Here is a 6263-nt window from a genome sequence, read left to right as displayed (position 1 = left end):
GAGCTGTGCTCGAAATGCAGACAACATCGCACTGACGTCCAAGCAACACAGTCCAAAAACGACGGTTCAACTTCTGGACTAAGAAGCCACCCCACGCATAGAAATGATCTCTCTCTCTCTCTCTTTATATATATATATATATATATATATATATATATATATATATATATATATATATATATATATATATATATATATAGCGAGGACCTCTGTTCTGCCAGTCTTGGTGCCATAGGGAGCTTAAGAGGGTTCAACGCTGGTCGACCACTCTCGACATGTCGTAGACGCTCGAGTCACGGCCCGGGGGTTAAAAAGAAGGTCCCCTTCAAGAAGGTCCCCCAAGCGCAGGAAACAAAAACACCTGAACATAAATACCCCAGAAGGTGGAGGCTAAAGTAGCTCCGCCGGTAGCGTAGTGGTTATCGCACCAGACCGGTATTCTGGAGGTCGTGGGATCGGATCCCACCTGGCGTGCATTTTTTCTCCACTTTCATATTTTCCAAATTCTTTATCTTGAGCTACTACATCCTCCCCTTTGCTTTCCGAGGTCTTCTTGACTGCCAATTCTTATTTATGTCTTATTTTCAACGAGCCCCTCATTTTCCTATTCTGATTCGCTACATGCATAGCGAGGGCCTCTGTTCTGGCAGTCTTGGTGCCATAGGGACCTTAAGAGGGTTCAACGCTGGTCGACCACTCTCGACATGTCGTAGACGCTCGAGTCACGGCCCGGGGGTTAAAAAGAAGGTCCCCTTCAAGAAGGTCCCCCAAGCGCAGGAAACAAAAACACCTGAACATAAATACCCCAGAAGGTGGAGGCTAAAGTAGCCCCGCCGGTAGCGTAGTGGTTATCGCACCAGACCAGTATTCTGGAGGTCGTGGGATCGGATCCCATCTGGCGGGCATATTTTCTCCGCTTTCTTATTTTACAAATTCTTTATCTTGAGCTACTACATCCTCCCCTTTGCTTTCCGAGGTTTTCCTGACTGCGAATTCTCATTTCTGTCGTATATATATATATATATATATATATATATATACATATATATATATATATATATATATATATATATATATATATATATATATTGTAACGAGGGTAATGAACATATGCAATAGACGCAACATGCCATCAAGACATCGGGGTATGTGCCTCACCAGCATAGCCCATATAGGATTACGACCAATTCACACACGGGGATATGCGCCAAAGAGGTGTCAAGGAAGACGATGAACCACAGGACGTGCATGCGCCAGAAACGAGCTTGGTGAACGCAACGCTCAGACCTGCGTTATCCATCGGCTTCGATCCTGCAATTAAACAACGTCAACGTCCTGCATTAATCAACGTCAATGCAATGCCCCAGCCACGTTTGAAAGAATGATGGACAGTCTTTTGCGCGGCCTCAAATGGAAGACGTGCCTTTGCTACTTGGATGATGTAGTCGTTTTCGCTCCAGATTTTGAGACGCACCTGGTTCGCCTAGAGCAAGTTTTGACGTGTCTCGCCGCGGCGGGACTGCAGCTCAATCTGAAGAAGTGTCACTTTGCCGCGCGCAAACTGACCATCCTGGGTCATGTCGTTTGCAAGGAGGGCGTTCGTCCGGACGAGACCAAGCTTCGTGCCGTCGCGGAGTTCCCGAAACCGACCACCCTAAAGGCACTTAGGAGCTTTATCGGGCTGTGTTCATATTTTCGGCGGTTTATTCGCAACTTTGCGTCCATCATTTCACCACTAACAAAGCTTCTCAGCAGCGACAACGGCATTTCGGCTTGGTCAGCATCCTGTGACGAGGCGTTTGCGACACTCCGTCATCTGCTCACATCGCCGCCTATACTTCGACATTTTGACCCGTCTTCTCCAACAGAAGTCCACACAGATGCTAGTGGTATTGGCCTTGGTGCCGTGCTGGCGCAGCGGAAATCTGGCTTTGCGGAGCACGTCGTTGCATACGCGAGCCGGACGCTGACAAAGGCTGAGTCCAACTACTCAGTCACTGAAAAAGAGTGTTTGGCCATAATATGGGCATTGGGGAAGTTTTGCCCATACTTGTATGGCCGCCGATTTGACGTCGTCACCGACCACCACGCACTGTGCTGGCTGGCCTCCCTCAGAGATCCTTGTGGTCGCCTTGGTCGATGGGCTCTTCGGCTCCAAGAGTACGATATCAATGTCGTCTACCGTTCAGGCCGGAAGCACTCAGACGCGGATGCCCTCTCGCGCTCTCCGCTGCCGGCTGACGTGTCTCACCTCGCCACTACCGACTGCAGCTTGTCGTCTCTCAGTGCTACTAACATGTGCGCTGAGCAGCGGAAGGACCCATGGATAGCTTCCATGATCAGCTTCCTCTCCGGTGCGTCACCTGCCCGTGTATCAAGGGCCCTACGACGACAAGCTTCTCACTTTCAACTGCGCGACGAGCTGCTTTACCGCCGAAATTATTTCTCGGACGGTCGCAAGTGGCTGCTGGTTATTCCACGCCATTTGCGCGCAGATATATGCGCTTCATTTCATGACGACCCGACCTGCGCCCATGCTGGCGTCATCAAGACATACGAGCGACTCCGCCTCCGTTATTATTGGCGGGGAATGTACAACTTCGTACAGAAGTACGTTCGCTCGTGCCCGGAATGCCAACGCCGCAAGTCGCCACCTGCTCGCTCGCCCGCTCCACTGCAACCACTACCCTGCCCGGAAAAACCCTTTGACCGCGTTGGAATCGACCTATACGGACCACTGCCTTCTAAAGCTTCCGGTAACAGGTGGATAATTGTTGCCGTTGACCACCTGACGAGCTATGCTGAAACTGCTGCACTGCCCGCATCCACGGCTCGTGACGTCGCCACTTTCCTACTACGTCATTTTATACTTCGCCACGGGGCGCCTCGGGAGCTCCTGAGTGATCAAGGACGGGTCTTCTTGTCGGAAGTCGTGAAAGCGCTACTCGCCGAATGTCACATAGTTCATCGGACAAGCTCATCATACCACCCACAGACGAATGGGCTCACGGAGCGATTCAACCGCACCCTGGGCGACATGCTTTCAATGTATTTGTCATCGGACCACTCCAATTGGGACCTCGTGCTCCCATTTATAACGTACGCCTACAACACGGCCACACAGGCGACGACGGGATTTTCCCCGTTTTTCTTGCTTTACGGACGTGAGCCGACATGTGCCCTGGATACCATACTCCCTTACAACCGCGATGCCACAGAATACACACCGGTATCACAAATGGCGCAGCACGCCGAAGAATGTCGACAACTAGCCCGTTCTTTTACAACTGCTGACCAACAGCGCCAGAAGCATCGTCGTGACGACTCCACCGGTCCTACGACGTTTGATCCTGGTTCGCATGTGTGGCTTTGGGTGCCCTGCCCAACACCCGGTCTCTCCCAAAAATTGGTGGCCAAATATCACGGTCCATACAAGGTCATTGCCCGCACTTCGCCAGTGAACTACCTCGTTGAGCCCGTTACTCCGTCCTCGGATCTTCGCCGCCGTGGCCGTGAAACAGTCCACGTTGATAGGCTCAAGCCTTACTACGACCCGCTCGTGTCGACATCACCCTAAGTCGCCAGGTTGGCTCCTTCTGCACCGGGGGGTGATTGTAACGAGGGTAATGAACATATGCAATAGACGCAACATGCCATCAAGACATCGGGGTATGTGCCTCACCAGCATAGCCCATATAGGATTACGACCAATTCACACACGGGGATATGCGCCAAAGAGGTGTCAAGGAAGACGATGAACCACAGGACGTGCATGCGCCAGAAACGAGCTTGGTGAACGCAACGCTCAGACCTGCGTTATCCATCGGCTTCGCTCCTGCAATTAAACAACGTCAACGGCTACCGGCGTGTCGGCTGTCTTCTTAACAATATATATATATATATATATATATATATATATATATATATATATATATATATATATATATATATATATATATATATACAGAAAGATAGGTCAGCAGTCTACAACGCCAAAGGAGGCATAGGGGTGTGGTTAGGCTCTTTTCTTTTTCACTACAATTAATGAAGCAAACATTTTTTTAAATATACAGAAGAAAGAAAGAAAGAAAAACACGCGCCCAGAGTGGGGACCGAACCCACGCCTTTCGATTACATGTCGAATGTAGACTGCTGACCTATCTTTCTGTATTTCTTCAACGAGCCCCTCATGTCCTTACTATATATATATATATATATATATATATATATATATATATATATATATATATATATATATATATATATATATATATATATATATATATATATATATATATATATATATATATATATATATATATACATATAAATATATATATAGATATATATAGATAGATAGATAGTATATAAGTAAAGAGTCGGATACACAGCAAGAACAATAACAAACAAGGTTTACTTACGTAGCGGCAACGGGACTTGCCTTCATCAGAGTACAGTTACATGACTTTGAAGCAAAATCATGTAACTATACTCTGATGAAGGCGAGGCCCGTCAGAGAAGGCAAGGCCCGTCAGTACAATCAGAGTACAGTTACATGATGTAACTGTACTCTGGGGGCCGGTCTTTTCCAAAGATCTTTGAAAAAGACCGGCTCCTGGGAGAAACGTTAGAATAAATCTTGTTATGTCTTTCAATGTTATTTATCTATGATATATATAGATACAGATATAGATATAGAACAGCCGCACTGAGTTTTCATGTAAACCAAACGAGAATACAAAAAAACTAAGTGTAAATCCACTCAGGGAACAAGGATGACAGTGAAGCTGTGGTGCCTAATGTTAGGGACGTGTTATCGGCTAGTTGTCTTATACTTTCTTTCCGGATAACTCCGTTGAAGCAACAGTTACAGCCGTTTCTGTAACTAAACTCTCTCCTTAGATGGGCATGTATTGACCGGAGTGGGTAGTTTTGGAACATTTACAATTTCACTGTGAACTTATCATGACAAGTAAATGAAACCCGGAATGGTAGAGTCGTCTTTGCGGCTAATTGCCACATAATTTGTTTCGGGATACTTCCGATGAGACAAGAGTTGAGCCGTTTTCTGTAAGTTTGCGCTTCCCGTAGACGGCCATGCTTTCCTGTGTTACGCACAATGCGGAACAGGCAGCTTACGAAGACCAAGCCTACGCCATCACTTTAAAGTCGACTTTACCTCGAAACACAAATGAGTTGCTTGGAAGACATTTTTCTAAGCGCAATATAAGCCGTCTATTATATTGAATTGTATTTGTAATTGTATACGACAGCTCATATTCAATTTAATACAACTGAATAGAATAGACAGCCTTATATTGTCCCCTAAAAACGTCTTCCTCGCAATGCACTTCCGTCTGGAGGTGAAGACGACTTTAAGGGTATCAGCATAAGCTTGGTATTCGTAAGTTGGCTTTTCCGCATTGTGAATTGCACAGAGAAGAATGGCAATCTACGGAAAGCGCATGTTTCCAGAAAACGGCTCTACTCTAGTGCCATCGGAAGTATCCCGGTACAAATTATATGACAATTAGCCGCTAAAACGACTCTACCATTGCGCCGAATTTTATTCACTTGTAAGCATAAATAAAAAATATGAACGCCCTAAAACATCTTCTTCATTTTTATGATTTTGTTCTACGGAGAAACGTCCTGAGCTAGCGTGACAAGATATCAGTCGAGACTGCCATGGGGGGCAGTGCTAGAACTGCTCCGCTGCTAATTACGCAAGAAATAGTCCTGGCCACTCGAACAACGGAAGAGATGCATACGTATGAATCCTCGAGGCGTGGGGTAGAAAACCCCGTTTCCTTCCATTGTCGTCGAGGTTAGTGGACGGAAGCACAGTCCCGCAGAATTGCCGCGTGCGTTTCATTGAATACAAGTTTCAGCTCTTAGATTCCGTTGTCGGCTGACCTTATCGCCTAGACGCGAATAAATTTGGCGCTCGTCCAAGTCTGGTATAAAGCTATACGCTAAAAATTTATGCGCGACTGATAACTGTCATTATTCAGTGGTAAATCTCCCTAGATGATTGTGATGACGAGCCTTTCGGAGAGAATACAAGACGAAGAAGCGGAGGAAGAAAGCTGAAGTGGCCGCCAAAACTAATTACTAAGCTTCTTCAATAGTGAAATAACAATAAGACTTGGTCAATCCCAATCAACCAACCAATCAACCAAATTGACCATTCGGTAAAGCCGCGACGAACACCCGTGAGGCTGCGGCGGACGGGGCAACGTCCCGTGAAGCTGAAACAAGAC

The 6263-nt window shown here is 46.6% G+C and overlaps 1 non-coding gene across 1 annotated transcript; it reads left to right on the top strand.

Annotated features, from left to right (window-relative positions):
• Positions 1-830: 830 nt before the first annotated feature.
• On the top strand, positions 831-903 carry Trnat-agu (transfer RNA threonine (anticodon AGU)). The gene has a single exon. It is a non-coding gene; the product is annotated as a tRNA-Thr (tRNA).
• The last annotated feature ends 5360 nt before the right edge of the window (positions 904-6263 follow it).

The sequence above is a fragment of the Haemaphysalis longicornis genome, unplaced genomic scaffold (assembly GCF_048455015.1).
Source record: "Haemaphysalis longicornis isolate Haplotype H1 unplaced genomic scaffold, Haemaphysalis longicornis Haplotype H1 scaffold_4, whole genome shotgun sequence".
In the NCBI taxonomy this organism is placed as follows: Eukaryota; Metazoa; Arthropoda; class Arachnida; order Ixodida; family Ixodidae; genus Haemaphysalis; species Haemaphysalis longicornis.
This window is presented reverse-complemented; position numbering and strand designations above follow the sequence as displayed.